Genomic DNA, 17,535 nt, shown 5'->3' on the forward strand with positions numbered 1-17,535 from the left:
AGATGTCATCTATGTACCTATAATAGGGTAGTAGTTTTAGGTGTAAATTGTGAATGAATTTCTGTTCAAATATGTGCATGTATATGTTGTATGTATATGTTGTATGTATATGTTGGCATAGCTGGGAGCCATTTCCTTACCAAACTACCTTATCAATTTACAGTATATATATATATATATATATATATATATATATATATATATATATATATATATATATATATATATATATAAAATAAAAATTACAATTAAATTTACCAAAATGATCCAAGATGGTAAAATTAAAGTATATTATAAATATTAAAGAATTAATATTTATAAAATTATCTCAGCCAGATGTAAAAGCTCGATAAAACAAAATAGGAAATAGAGCTTATAATATGAGCAAACCCTTAATAAAATATGTTAAAAAACACTTTGAAATGAGTTAAAAACATATTTAATCTGAAAAGGAAACACTAGATAAATGGATAGTCCTAATATATATATATATATATATATATATATATATATATATATAAAAGTTAAATTGTGTGTGTGTCTGTCTGTGTACATTTCCCTAAAAAACTACTCTGTCAAATTTTAAACTACTGTTTCGAGATTTTATATAAGGGCTATTGAGATTTGGGAAAATCTTTAGATTGGTTTTCGGACAGCTATTAGCCTGTCAAGGGGTCAGAGTTACAAGATTTGACCTCAAAAACACTACCAAACTCCTCCGCCAATTTTTGGTTTTAACACATGAAATCTAAGATGTAGATTACTTGTCTATGGGTCAAACTTTTTTTAAATTTGATTTGAGCCAAAAACAACAAAAGTTAAGGGATCAAATTGGGGTAAAGTTTTTAAAAAAATTACTTCTGCAAAATCTCTACGAAATTACTTAGTAAACTTTTCGTCTAAACATCTGAAATCTTAGATAAAGTGCATTACGACATAGTGCAGAGTTTTAATCGTTTTTTGGCCGAGAATTTGGCTGCCAAGGGGTCAAAGTACCGGAGATTTGACCGTGGCGGTCTTTAGCAAGCTTTTCAGCAAATTTTAGATCTAAAAATTTGAAATTTTACATAAAACGTATTCAGACATGCACTAAGCTTTTTAATCAGTTTTGGACTAAAATTGGCTACCAAACTCGTCCGCCAATGTTGGGTCTAAACACTCGAAATGTTAGATGTAGGTTACTATGACGGAAGTCAAAATTTTAAATATATATATATATATATATTTATATATATATTTATATATATATATATATATATATTTCTATATACATGCATACGCACATAAAGTTATTAACAGTACATAGGGCCCGTGCATAGCCGAGCTGAACTGCTAGTATATATATATATATATATATATATATATATATATATATATATATATAATATGTGTGTATAAAGAAAATAGGTGACATATGTAGTGATATGTGCCAAAGGAATGTTTGTTAATGTAATGTGCGTTCGAAACTTTAGAATACCTACACCGCGCTAATTTTCGTTCTTTATATCATGTGTCCGAAAAGACTGAAACCGTTAAAGTTACACGTTCAAGTTCATAGTTTCGTATTTTCGCTCCAATAAAATGTGCATAACTATAGTTAGGGTTATGTTCGATTTTTCTGTTCTATGTTTAAAAATACATTCAGTTTTGCTTCTTGCTTTGGCTATGTAGAGAATTTTTCATAGCAATTGCTGAAGATAATCCTTATGAGCAAAAGAATATGACATCAAAATATGAAAACATATTATGATTCCATATTAAACACGATGAAACATAGTCATATGGTAACAGCATAACTCATAACAGCCAGATCTTTATTTTGTCAATCAATTATAGCACATTTCAACACTCTTTCACGAAATACTTATTCAGGCAATAACAATATTAAAAAATATCGTTAGCGATGTTGAAACCTACTTTCAATACTATATTACGGTGTGAGATAACAATCTCATGGAGCAGTATCGTAATACCGTAGAATCAGCAGGATAATAGTAGTACGCCGCGCATACGATTACCCACAATAGACACCATCGTATAGTAAGCAGCGTTAAGTATTTATTGTATTCCTGTAACTTTTTAGTTAATATATCGTTCTTACGCCTAATATGTGTTCCATGTTTTCCTTCCTTAGTTTCAATCTTGGCTGCACATCACATAGTAACCTCAACGTAGAAAGTTAAAATTATTTTGTTGTCACTTCAGCTAAGACGGATAAAAGATTACTGCAACACTTTTGATGACAACCTATAAATTGTGAATGTATACACTCATACAAATCCTGAAACAATATATTATCACTGACAAGGCGATGTGTTAATAAAGTTAGTGGCTTATAGAAAGATTTATAGATCAAGAATCATACACTGCTAATTGCCTCATCTATCATTTATGTAGAGTTTCTTGTTAAAGCAATGGATACTGTAGTGGAGGTATTTATAGTTTTGTTTATCTTTATCAACCGAAAAGAAAACATACAATTTTTGTCTTACATATGCTGAATGCTACACTCGTAATAAAGTTGGTGATTTGAATGAATATTTAAACGAAAATACAAAAAACGACGGCGCAAATAATCCACAAATAAACAAAATAAAAAACAAGAATGAAGCACTAAAATTTTCATTACAATTCGATCCATCTAAGACTTTTTCAGAATATGACCAATTGAATATTCAGAAATACATAAATGGTGTAAACAATTGACATATTATTCATATAATAATTAGTGATTGGACGATTCCAATATTTTTCCCGGTTCCGATACGATTAACGATTCCGTCAAAAATTTCTGATTCCGATACAATTACAGATTCTGATACAATTACATATAAGATTCCGATTCTTTTAAAATATTTCAATATTTAGATATACTTTTCTTTTTGAGGAAGGTCGGATTACCGTAAATACTCGTGTAATATATGTATACATTTTTTAGAAACATAAAAATACACTTGTGGGTAAAGGGAACTATAGTTAAAATACACAATTATTACTTTAATATTAGTAATGGAAAATTAAGTTAAAGCAAAGACAAAATAAAAGACAATGGAAAGCATCGTGTGTGGCATTGGAAAATTGACACAACATTTTTGATTCCGATACCGATTCCGATATCCCCAAAAGTTCCGATTTATCTGATTGTGATTGTACCAACATCAATGATGATGTATAATTAAGATGAAAGTCGAAAATGAGTGTAGATAATGATAATGAAAACAGTTGTGTTGTAATTTAGTTGAACAACAATTAAAATAAATGTATTTACTAGATCGGCGTATATTAGATGATGTCAACACTTCAGTTAAGACAAGTTGGTCAGTTTTGTGATTAGTTGTTTTCTCATCATAGAATAAGAACATGTTAATTATTTAAGCGATCAGAATTTCGTGTTTTGTGAATCATTTTAATTTTTCAATATTCCAGAATGAGTTAACACTTGTTTTTCATAAAAGCAGAAGTTGTTTTTATAAGGGACTAGCGAGGGGTACCCGGCGTTGCCCGAGTGTTTTTCGGTGTGTGTGGTCGGGCGGCGGTGGTGGGGGTGTTAATGAAAACCTAAGAACAAGCGAAGTAAAAAAAAAAAACAACAGAAAAACGAACGTTAAAAAACCCTGCTTAGCGGAGGGGTGGATACCCAGCGTTGCCCGAGTGTTTGGAGGTGTGTGTGCTCGGGCGGAGGTGGGGGTGTTAATGAAAAGATAAGAATAAGCGAAGTAAAAAACAAACAAAAAAGAAAACAAAAAAAACGAACGTTAAAACTTATCTGAAAAATAAAACGGGGGTATCCGGTCGGTTGGGGAGAGGTATAAAAAACACAAAAAAAACTAACGTAAGGCAAACGAACGATGTTAAATGTAAAAATCGGAAAAGCAAAAACAAAAAAGAGAATAGAAAAACGAACGTTACAACTCTTTAAAAAATCTGAAAAATACCCCCCCCAAAAAAAAAAAACACGTGAAAAATGGCTTAAATAAGCCTGTTTCAATATTAAAATTTTAAAAATCGGTGGGTACCCTGGTGTTTTTGGGTGTGTGTGGTCGGTCGGGGTTGGGGGTATTAATGAAAACCTAAGAATAAGCGAAGTAAAAAAACCCCAGAAAAATGAACGTTACGTGAAAAATGGCTTAAATAACCCTGCTTCAATATAAAAAATTAAAAAATCGGAAAAAATAGAAATAGACATCTCACACCACGATTCAAACCTAAAACCTTTAGATAATGACCGAACGCTCTAATCAACTAAGCGAAGACGACGGACATGAAATTGTGTCAGTTCTTCAAATATTTAAACTAAATCAGGTTATGACGTCATCTGACGCATGCGTAAAACCGATCTCGTCATGAGAGGACGGTTTTAGCTGCCCTCTTGGAAAAAAGTGCTGATTTCAGGGTGAAAAATTAACGTTTTTTGCCAATTTTTCGATATTTGTCGGGCGAAGGATTGGGCTTTCATATGAGACGAAATTTGTGAATTTTTGTTCTGTCTGTCGAAAGTTTTTAGCAGACACGCAAACATACACACATACATACATACATACATTTTCGCTTTTATATATATATAGATGGCTTTTTGAAGAGTTTACAATTTTAAAAATTAATCCATTATATGGTCCTGGATACGACCTTAAACTATATCCGATGGTGAGGCCCCAGCTAGTAGGCTTTGGGGAGTGTGGAGCCACCCCTTAATTGCCATGACTTCCAGCTCCACTCTGACTCGGAGTGGTAGTACCTGTTAGAGTCCCAATTATGGGTGAAATAGAAACTGACTTGAAAAAAAACATATTCTATTAAAAAAATTTTTCTTCTGAATCACTGGATTCGGCATTAAATAACCTGAAAAGGGTGGATATGCTGTAAAACACAAAACCAACACACCAACCAATCCATTATGTAAAATATTCAAAACTTACATAAAATCCAGCAATGAAATACTGTTTAAAGAAAAAAAAGGTAAATATTTAATGCCATATAACGTTTATCAATCAGTTAGTTGCCATGTTTGGAACGCGACTAATTAGTAATAATTCCGTCTTTGTTATGGCTATAACTAATACTTTTGTCTCACTTGTTTCCACAGCATGTTTGAAACGTAACTAATTAGTAATAGTTGCGTGTTCCGTCTTTGCAATGGCTAATCCTTTTGTCTCACTTGTGACTAGAGAAACGAGTTGCACGCTCTCCTAAGACCTGGAATGAATTGATTACTCTTCTGCTTCTTCACATTAGATTATTATTCAGCCGAATTTCAAAACATGCGTTGTATAATTAAATCAAGTAGATGATAATTAGTGTTGTTAATATAGAATTTTAAATATCAGCCGATGAAAAACCATTCAGCTTTAGCAGGGTATTCGTTATGTTATCACCTTATCTGAAACTAATCCAATCAACACGCACTTTGCAGCACTGAACTGAGCAATTCTCGAAGTTCTAATTCGCAGGTGTAATATCCCGTCTGCATTATTCATATCTGTCAGCGCTTTTCCCACCAAGCGACCTTTGTAACTACAGAGTGAAGACGAACTTAGATTCGGATAAATCACCCAGGTCAGTTTAACCTGGAACTTAAAGTGCACTGTCAATTATTTGATTATTCTGGAAATTTATTCTGCGGAGCTCATGACTCTTTTTGCTTCAGAAATCTCGCGGAATGTTGAAAGGAACTCCTTATTTACATCGTGGGAGTAGCATACTTTAGATTCGTCAGTCATGACCAGTTAGAAATCTTACGTAATTCACAATTTTAATATTCCTTCAACCTCCAGAAGACTATCATTTATAACTGAATTATACCTACTACCAAGTCCTTGCGTAGAATTCTAGTATGGGTTTTAAGAAACTTTAATCTATTCTTTTTTCCTATCGAATATGTTACTACATATAACTCACGATCACTACTTATATATATATATATATATATATATATATATATGTTTTATTTTTTATTCTGTTAAGTTACATTATTGTTTCAGCTACCCGGCCGTTTTTTGGCCGTCTGTAGCACCCTCAGACTTGTACAGAAATGTTCGTTATGATGGGATAAAAGAGTGAATGATGTCAGAGGAGGGAGGTGAGAAGAGCTTGGTATGTCGGTAATGTTCTAGTTTTGGAGTTTAAGGACCTTAGGTGGCGTTAATCGAGATACCCTGCACTGATGATTCTCGAAAGGATGAAACACTAGTGTTTGTAGGTATTTAATAATTATTATAGTAAATAATAATATACACATATGCATATGTATACACACATAAAAGGCTTCCTTACGTCTTGACAGACTATGGATACCCACGGTAAGGGTGCCTGCGCGTGAAATTTGTGTGGCAAGAGTTGCGCAATCTTCAGCCACACTTCTCCTGAATCGACATTGTTGAATACCAGTGGCAAGTGAAGGTTCAGGACGACTGGAAACAATGCCGAGATAAGCGGAAAGCACATACAGCGCTTAGAATTCCCAAATGGTCACCCATCAAGTACTAGCCAGGCTCAACGTTGCTTAACTTCAGTGATCTGTTGGGAACCGGTGTATCAACGTGATTATGCCGTACGGCATACACACATATATGTATACATATATATATACATATGTATATACACACATGTATGTATATATATGTAAATGTCTATATATACTTATATGCACATATATGTACGTATATATATATACATAAATACACATATATGTATACACACACACACACACACATATATATATATATATATATATATTACATTCTGGTGTAAATATTTAATAAATAGAAAAATCAGGAAGAAAATTTGAAAAAAGTTGAATAGATTATTAAACGAGATCTATTTAAGAACATAACTGTTTAACGAAGTGCCTCAAAAGATAAATGCAAATAATTAAATAAAGTTGAGGTTTTTTCGAATCTTCATATAACTACTTTCATCTTGAGTGTCATTTTCATAACTTTTCGATCGATGTAACCTCTGACCTTCTTCAGGAGTATCTTGTTGAATTCTAGAATTTAGACGGATTACTTATTATCCCTATCAAGTCAGCGCTTACAGAACGGGGGCATTCGACCTTCACGAATGGAAATAGAGGGATTCGTTCAAAATTACGTCCAAATTCTCGACAGAATCATCCCCGAGTTCGACAAAATACACCCGTACAAAGGTTTGGGGTTGCATCGATCGAAACGTGAAAATGACACTCAAGATGAGAACAATAATTTGAAGAATCCAAATAATACACATAACAAAACCTAAAAAATTCAGGATCATATCAAGGAAGTTCGAACTCTGTTTCATAATTAGCTCTCTGTAAATACATGAAATCACAGTGGAATATAAATGACGTCTCTAAAATCTGAGTAACAGTGATGAAATATCTTCTCTCATCAAAACCTTAGTGTTACAAAAAATCTTTATCAGCTTTGATTTTCTTCAAGTGTAAAACGTTTTCACGGGTTCAAAAATTAATTTCGGATACATAGACAACAGGCGAAAAAACAAAATGTCATCGTATGTAAAAATCAGATCCGAACGGAATGAGCATTGTTGTTTGTCAAAGAGACCCGAAGCAAAACAATTTATCCTCTGTCCCTGCTCCGTCAGTTAAACTAAAAAATAAACAACAACAATAAAGCAGAATGATATTTTCATGAATCGTAAAGAAATTGTCGAAATGTCACAAAAACTAATAAAAAAGAGGAAGAATGTACAAAGTGATTGCGGGTATCAGAATGGTGACCGAATCCGACTCACCCGGCATCTCTTCATCGCAATAAAACTGATTGATATTTTATAAGTAATAGCTTCGCCGTATTTATGGATTATACCACAATGTAACAACTAAACAAATTTTTCGAATATATTATATGTAATATGTGAAGATGAACTGTATATGATAAAACTACATTTTTTTTTACACAGTTATCACCACTTATCAAGGTCCGGAAGCCAATCAGGGATAAGGGTTATTGCAAGTACATTACGTTAGTGTGGAGATTTGATGAAGTGTTTAATTAAGGGGGCGGTTCATTAGGAATTTGTTAACATTGGACTTGAAGACATCCAAGTTGTAGTCCGGAGGGAAGCGGGCAGACGGAACAGAGTTCCACAGGCGTGCAGTTCTAAGAAAGAAGCTTTGTTCATGGAATCCGCGTTTTGATTTAGGCACAGATATAGAGTAGGTGAAATTTTTCACAGTGGATTCAGCTAGACGGGAGTTTTTCGTGAAAGATTGGCGAGGGGGGACCAGAGATTGGAGTTCAGACAAGCACCTGCCATGGAAATAACGATAAAACAAGGATAGGCTCGCAACGTCTCTTCTGTGGGAGAGAGGTTGCGGGGTAGAGAAAAGGGCATCCCCCACTAAGCCACGAAGTCTATTTTGTACTCTATCAACGCAGGATAGGCTGTTTTTATCAGCTCCTGCCCAGATATGGCAACAGTATTCCATCCTTGGACGTCTTGGCTTTTATATAGATAGAGAATTGCATCAGTAGTGAGATATCTTCTGGAGCGGTAGAAGGATCCCACCATATTTCCAGCGACCTTGGCAACAGACTTGATGTACGTGTTCCATTTCAGATCAGGAGTAAAGGTCAAACCCAGAAGCTTGTCAAAACACGGGACCTCACCCAGACGAGAGCCATCCATCACAATTGATGCCAGATGGGGATCAGAGCGTTGATGATGTAAGGATAGGAGTTTGGTTTTGGATGCATTAAAGGTAACCAGCCACATCTTCCCCCACTGAACCACGCGCTCGAGATCAGAGGAGAGAGAATCAGAGAGAACTTTGTCATTTACATCCTTTGATGTGTTGCCGTAGATGGTCGTGTCATCAGCATAGATGTCAACGAATGATTTACGTATGTGTTTAGGGAGGTCATTGATGTAGATCAGGAAGAGAGTTGGGCCCAGGATTGACCCCTGAGGGACTCCAGAATTAATACTGCAGGCCTCTGATTTTTGTCCATCTACCACAACTCTTATGAGCCTATCGGAGAGAAATGATTTAATGATTGAGAAAACATTTCCAGTTATACTGTAGCTGGAAATCTTGTGAAGTAGACCCTTATGCCATACCTTGTCGAAGGCTTTTGATATATCAAGAGCAATTGCCCTAGAAAGGACGCCTTTGTCAAGAGATTCACTAATCCTGTGGGATATAACCGTCAGCACATCTGCGGTAGATCTTGCAGAGCGGAAACCATATTATGTATCACTAAGAAGGTTATTCCTGCTGAGGTGGTTGACTATTTCTCTCTCATTTGTAAAGCTATGTACTCCAAACGTTTTTTTATAGACTGAGATTTTAATAGAAATGTAGATGTTGTGACTGATTGAACAGAATACCATAATATTTACTAAATGATGTTACAACAGTAAGTGAATAATTACCGAAATGGAAAAATTTCGGGAAGAAATGATGTTATGTAATCGCTAAGAAACGCCGTGTAGAAAGCATTTATTCAGTTATCAATTTATTTATCTATTTATCTATCTGTCTATCTAAGTGTCTATCTAGCGAATAAACAATAGATTGAATAGTGAGAAACAAGATGAGATGCAATGCAAAAAGGGTCAAAGGGTTATGTTGTGATATGAATCAAACTATGTGACCGGTCAAATTGCAACGGAATGTATGCAAACGGAGACTGGATCTGACGTGCCAGAGGTTATGGTTTGAATAACTTAAGTTAATGTTAATGAGTTGGATTCAAGACGTCGAAGAGACAAGATGTGTTAAACAGGCTCCTCATACAGGGGCGACGTGTCTAAATGGATTCAAATAAACCACAAGCCAAAGATCAACATTCACTTCAGTCCTGCTGTAACAAAACGCCTGGGAGTGAATAAAGAAAAAATATATAAAAACAATCAGTTGGGTTCCTATTTTGAAGCAGAAGAATGTATGTCCTTATGTATATTTTCCTATCTGCTCTGTCAAATACACATCCATACTCAGAGAGTAGAGTTAACGACCACTAGAGGAGCACGGCTTTTTATACAGATATTCAGGACTTGATAGTTACGGCCTGATAAAAAAAAAGTTAAACAAACAGTTAAATTAATAAAAAAATAAATACGCAAATAGATAATTAAGAAACTGACCTTTTACATAAAATAACAATGCGAAGTATACAAAAAAAATCAAAAAGCATTTTATGAAAGAAAAAGTACACATCTTAGCATGTATTTGTTCCTTGTTCGAACATTGTGGTCAAAAACAGATACGAAACTGAATTGAATGAATAAATGGTTATGTTATTTAAAGTCTTTAAATTATCACTAATGCAAAGTTTTGCATGCTTACCATTGTTTTTTGAATAAATTTAGGGAGATTCCTTCTGTTTCATCTGCCTCGTGGTGGTTGCGTTGGGGCTCTACAAATGACCTGTCGACCAGTCCTCTTAATCATTACTTGTCCTTCGCATGTTTAACTTCCTCGTTCAGCTTAAATCTTGTCCATTCCATGGTGTTGTCTTCCCATTTCTTCCTCCTCTGACTGTTCCTTGGCGCAGTGTCTTGGCAAGCCTTTCACCTCTTGTCACGTGGCTGAACCATTTTAGTTTGCGTCGCCTGATTTTGGTGAGAATATCTTCATAAGGACCAATGGTTTGCCTTATGTTTTTGACTTCTTCATTTGTTATGTAGGTTTTGTAAAAAAATTCCAAGCAATCTTCTGAAGCATCTCACTTCTTAGGCCTTTTATTTTCTTCTCTAAATAAAGTAATGTATGTGATGTATGTCAATGTTTTTACAAGCACACAAGAAAACTGAGTGGACAAGGGAACGAGTCTTATCTTTGAGCTGAGCTTGATTACCTTGCCCTTCCAAATGATGTTCAACTTAGCTAGTGTTACGACTTTCATTGCAATTCTGGGAAATACTTCAGGTTTGAACCCCTAATCTGGCACGATGATAAAGAACGTTTTTGAAAAAGCTCACCAAATTGAAACTTTATATGAGACTTGGCTTGTATTTGAATGGAGACGAGTATGTTAAAATACGTGCTATTGTAAACCTAATTACTCCCATACGTGCAATTCAATTTGATCTTAGCCCAAATGTTTATAAAACCTCAATCATGTCAAAGAAATCGGGTTGCTACGTGCAAAAAATGTCAGACTTTAAGATTACGCCAGGATTTCTTTTCCAGTGTATTTTTCTTTGGTGGTGAGAAATTTCGTGGAGTGCACGACATGGGCGCACAAGCATAGAACAACCTAGATCTACGCACATCCAGCTAATTGCACATGATGCCAGCTGTGATCATGAAGATATGAGTCAATCGATGGAATGCCGGGAAATCTGGGGAGAGGGAATTACATTAATCCGGGCAAGGAGGTCGACCAGATATGTATAGATCTGTTTTTATTTTCTCCTTCACTCTTTCTTCATTTTGTATGCGGGAATAATTATAGTTCAGTTGTAAGTTAGATTACCGATTTTGTGGAGAACTGGTCATGATATCCTGAAGAAAATAATTTACAATTAAATAATTATATTTTTATAAGAAAATGTACCCGTTGCTAATTCACAAAAGCGTTTAATTGAAGTAAATTCATCTTGCCAGTTATGACGCCAACTGAGAACTCGATAAAAAAAGACTCATCAGCAAACGTAGCCGACTACATATGTACACCTTGATGTAAACGCCGTTTTATAGTCGATGTTATATCAGTTAATCGCATGATGAACTCGTTGTTGTGCCGGAGACGAAACAACCATTTGAAAAAAGGTCTATACACTGCTGACAAACCCAGTTACTCTCCCTGGAAAGTTTCACAATGGGAAATTACCACGTGTTTCTATTTACGCCGAATATACAATTTGAACTGTTATTATTTTAATCATTTTTTAACTTGACTTTTCACTCAATATAATTAGGTAAGAAACATGAAAAAATCTGAAAAACCCGAGAATAATTGGAAACGAAACAGAAAAATGCAAAAACATATATTTGAATCATTGTTACATCTGATGTATTCGTGATATTTTTGTATGAATGAAATATAAAAAACTGAATAATTTTATTGCGTGCAATTCTGGTGGCTACACAGTCATTTTCTACTTATTCTCATGTTCTATTGAAATTATTTGAAAAATTTTAACTATGAGTCGTGTGAATGGAATGAAGCAAACAGAAGCAAGGTTAGAAATTCGAACGAAATCCTCTCGGCTTCAACGCGTCTGTGTAAAAATGATTTTGTAAGCACGAATAATAATTGGGGGGGGATCTTACAATTACTCTTTACATATGATGTGAATAGGGCGAAATGTTTAAAGTAGAATACATGTTTAAAAATAAATTATGAACTACGACAATAACTGGATGGTAATTGGACGTTTAGTTGCTGATTAATGAAAGTGGTCACAAAAACTGATAATTAGTGTTGTACGTATATATATATATATATATATATATGTATATATATATATATATATATATTATATATATAATATAAAGCTGAACGTCTGTGTGTGTATGTGTGTGTGTCTGGTCACGAATAGGCTCCTACATGGTTGACTATTTAAAAAAAAACTGATTACATATAATGGTAGAAGATGTATACAGGATCAGGAATGGGTCTGTTTGTTCTGGCAGTACGGTGGTTCATAAAAACTGTGGGGTCTGCGTTCGCGCCTGGGCCCCAAAGTATGGAAATAAAAAATGAAAAAACAAAAAAACAAAACAAACGTTTACAAGGGTTTTTGATATAGATGTATGTAAGAATACTTTGATAAGTATGTTTCAACTTAAATAGGGATGGTATAATAAAATTGTGGGGTCTGCGTTCGCGCCTGTACTTCATGGAAACATGGCACAAACTTTAACAAAGACTTTTTATATCTAATTGCGTAAGTATACTTTGATAATTATGTTTCAGTTTGAAGAAATATGGTATAATAAAATTATTGGGTGTTCGTTCGCGCCTGACTCCCATAGAATGTATATATCCCACTGAGTTTAAAAAGGTTTTTTAAAAGGGGCGAGGGTCCACAATAACACCTTAACTTTAATCTTAATTCACGTTAGCTTTTATTTATTTTTTGGAGTTGAATCATATTGTGTCGAATAAATTCACCTCATAAATTCACGTGAAAGCCTCCCCCCCAAAAAAAAAGGACATCTCTAAACATGCTTAAATCATTCGTTGACATCTATGTTGATGACACGACCATCTACGGCAACACATCAAAGGATGTAAATGACAAAGTTCTCTCTGATTCTCTCTCCTCTGATCTTGAGCGCGTGGTTCAGTGGGAGAAGACGTGGCTGGTTACCTTTAATGCATCTAAAACCAAACTCCTATCCTTACATCATCAACGCTCTGATCCCCATCTGGCATCAATATGGATGGATGGCTCTCGTTTGGGAGAGACCCCGTATTTTGACAAGCTTCTGGGTTTGACCTTTACTCCAGATTTTTTTTTACACAGTGGTCACCACTTATCAACGCCCGGAAACCACTCAGGGATAAGGGTTATTGCAAGTACATTACGTTAGTGTGGAGATTTGATGAAGTGTTTACTTAAGGGGACGGTTCATTAGGAATTTGTGAACGTTGGACTTGAACACATCCAAGTTGTAGTCAAGTGGGAAGCAAGCGGTCGGAACAGAGTTCCACAGGCGCGTAGTTCTAAGAAAGAAGCTTTGTTCATGGAATCCGCGTTTTGATTTAGGCACAGATAAAGAGTGGGAGAAATTTTTCACAGTGGATTCGACTAGACGGGTGTTTTTTGTGAAAGATTGGCGAGGGGGGACCAGAGATTGGAGTTCAGACGAGCACCTGCCATGGAAATAACGATAAAACAAGGAAAGATTCGCAACGTCTCTTCTGTGGGAGAGAGGTTGCAAGGTAGAGAAAAGGGCATCCCCCACTAAGCCACGAGATCTATTTTGTACTCTGTCAAGGCAGGATAGGCTGTTTTTAGCAGCTCCTGCCCAGATATGGCAGCAGTATTCCATCCTTGGACGTACTTGGCTTTTATATAGATTGAGAATTGCATCAGTAGTGAGATATCTTCTGGGCTCTCCTTATCAAAGTCGCGGCTATTTTGATTTTCTTAAACCGGTTCGTAAATTAAAAAAACAAACATTTTTTTACAAACTACTTAAAAATACAAACCAATGAACTTTTCTACCATAAAAGTAACTTTTATTGACTCTGGTAACATTTATTTCTTGTATATTTATATTATTATATATATAATATTTTCTCTTTGTAAGGAAACATCATTTTGTTGGTCACTCTTGGCTACGAATGGAAACAAAGTTGATATAAAAAATATATTTTCGCGAAAATTATCTTTACTTTCAGCATATTTTACCTAGGGTAAAAGTTTTGAGTATCAAAACCTAACTCTTTACAACTCCCTCCTTTTCATAACCTATCATACTTTCATCAATGCATTTTCTGTTGGCGTTTTTTGAACCCAGTCAACGATGGGTACTTCTGCTAGTATATATATATATATATATATGTGTGTGTGTGTGTATATAACTACTTCATTTACTCACATAAAATTAATATACGAAGGTATAAATTTATGCGTAAACTTGAAATATTTGCTTCAACATTGCTCAATATGTAGGTAGAGCTAGTTAGTTAGTTATAAATACAACGCGGGATATTCAGTGTAGCTTAAAGGCCATATATATTTATAACTTACTATTTATATACACATTTATATATATATATTTATATATATTTCTGTAGGAATATATTTTCTTATAATATATACCAATCCTTATTTAAGAAGTTCAATGTAATTACAGAGCAATATAGAGAATAAATGACAAAAAAACTATACTCCAAAATTTATGATGTTGACCATCGTATAATTTATTCATTTAATTCAGTTGACTTTTACAATTCTTGACAGTATCTGTTACGTTGGGAAAATAAAACACTTAATGATTATATCAATCAGTGAATCTATCGTGCTCTTAACTCATCAGAAGAAATAGCAACTATCAATCCGTCAAAAGAAATGAAATGTGATTTGACATGATTAAAATTCGAAAATTTGAAGAAAAGCTGCATATATCTTTAATATGTTTCCATTATTCCAAAAGATTACGTCGTCGGAAAATGGCGTAATGGAAATATATTAAAGGTATATGCAGCTTCTCTTCAAATTTTCGGATTTTAATCATGTCAAATCACACTTCATTTACTTATGACGGATTGATTGCTGTATTTCTTTTGATGAGTTAAGGGCATAATAGATTCACTGAATGGTATAATTATTAAGTGATTGATTTTCCGCCACGAAACAAATATTGTCAAAGATTTTTTAAAGTCAAATAAATTTAAGGAATACATTATAACAAGGTCAACATCATGAATATTTGAATATAGGTTTTTGTTTATTTATATATATATATATATATATATATATATATATATAGTGTAAAATTTTGTTGAAAACTCAAAGACTCACGTTTTCTTTTTTATAATCGTTTATTTCCTGGATTTTTTCGATTACAGCTGTTTCATTGATGAGAAGGCAGTTTTACGATTTATGTTTCCATAAAAATATCCTGTCCCCACCAACTTCTTCAGATGTTTATCCATTAGATTTTTACAACAAAAGGTGTATTTTTAACATGCTGAACATCGTATTTGGGTAAAAATATTTCCAAAGCCATGCCTCCTCACTTCCTCCATCTGTTGGTGTTATGTGAAGATAGTTTTTTGTTTTAACCCGTAGTTTCGTATTTTTTCCCTTTTCTCAATTATCATATAATTTTATATAATTTTATTTTTATATTTATATATTTATGCGTGATTTTTTTAATATTCTTTTTTGTTTGATGTTTGAATTCGTATTATTACCCGATCCTACTGTTTAAAGGGGAGGTCACTCTATTGGTATCATTTTTTTATATTCCGGATTACCTCCCTTGCATCTTTTTTCTTTCCTTATATTATACTTGTATTTTTACTATTTTTTCCCCTAATCTGCTCTAGTTCGTGAAATTAAATATCTGTTTCTGTGCAAACACACGTGGATTACATCTTGTCACTTGTTTAATGATTTTTCTTTTGATATTAATAAATAAAATAGATGAATTAATTACACTAAATATATGTGTTATATGTATAAATAAATAAATAAATATATATATATATATATATATATATATATATAACACATATATTTAGTGTATCAGGCTTTGCCCGGTCGTAAATTACGACTAAAAAATTATATTTTAATACATACAGAAACTAAGACATGTGCATGCGGGTACTATATTTTTCTAAACAGAATACTTCCTTTAAGTAAAAAATACACGAGTTGAGATCGACAAGAAACCCTAAAGACAGTGAATCAAGTACGCTTAGGTTAGTTTAACACGATCTTGAGTTGAGTGTTTTGACTATGTATCCCGGCTGAAAAAACCCAAAAGGAATTCATCCCCGAAACGTATCGTAAAATAACAAAAACGTGATGTACGTGCCGGTCATAAACTTATTACAACCAAGTAGCACTTACCCAGATTCTGGTCAGTACTTCCGCCGTGGAATATTCTTATGAGATTCACGGTTGACAAATAGCAGGCAATGAATAACGAAACAAAATGGTTGTTTATATATTATACGCATGTCATTTATTGAGCGTTAAAAATTCAATAATCAAGAATCATGAATATGATATAAGAAGATTTTTAAGTGAATAAGATAGAGAATAAAAAGATGGTAGAATAAGGGGAAAATTAAGGCTTCGAAATAAAACGTCGCATCCCTATTTTGTTACCAAGCATTTTCTTTCCTCTCCTGATGAAAAGAATGAAGCCATGGTATAAAGAGCCTTATACCCTAATAGATGTAAACCCTTATAAAATAAACGAATAAATAAATATATATAATAATATATAGTTTTATATCGTCATTTTTTTCATTTTTGATTTTTATGTATGAAGGCTGTCACATAAAGATGCATACACACTTTAAATAATATTAAACCGAATGTTTGTATTTTCTTTGCAGATTAAACTTATCGATCTTAATAATGGAAGCCAGGTAAACCATTGAAAAAAATATGCTAAAATGCCACTGGAAGCATGAAAACGCTGTTTAAGTGCAAAAACCGCTTAGAAGTATGTGTATCTTTTTGGGACACACTGTAAATATACATATATATATATATGTATATATATATATGTATATATATCTATATATACATATATATATCTATATATATACATACATATATGTATATATATATATATCTATATATACATATATATATATGTATATATATATCTATATATACATATATATATGTATATATATACATATATATATGTATATATATATATCTATATATACATATATATATGTATATATATACATATATATATATATAATAGGTACAGGAGATAGCGACTTAGAGAGATGAAATGCCAGGATGAGGATGAGGTCAGAGGTTTCACAAAGCCGCGGATACTGCTAAGGCGCCTTGTGTGAAAACTGAGTGAAAAATAATATTCTCTTCTAGTGAATCTGTATCTCATTTTTGCAACATCTAAATGAGTGGATC

The 17,535-nt window shown here is 33.5% G+C and overlaps 1 protein-coding gene and 1 pseudogene across 2 annotated transcripts in view; both read right to left on the bottom strand.

The window, feature by feature from the left end:
• The window catches only part of LOC145252869 (glycine receptor subunit alpha-2-like), a 282,197-nt gene that overhangs the window by 232,763 nt on the left and 31,899 nt on the right, over positions 1-17,535 (bottom strand). The gene's annotated exons all lie outside the window — the stretch shown is intronic.
• Positions 6,437-6,553, bottom strand: LOC145263699 (5S ribosomal RNA; annotated as a pseudogene).

Source organism: Euprymna scolopes, chromosome 3 (genome assembly GCF_053919585.1).
Source record: "Euprymna scolopes isolate OS-2025 chromosome 3, ASM5391958v1, whole genome shotgun sequence".
In the NCBI taxonomy this organism is placed as follows: domain Eukaryota; kingdom Metazoa; phylum Mollusca; class Cephalopoda; order Sepiida; family Sepiolidae; genus Euprymna; species Euprymna scolopes.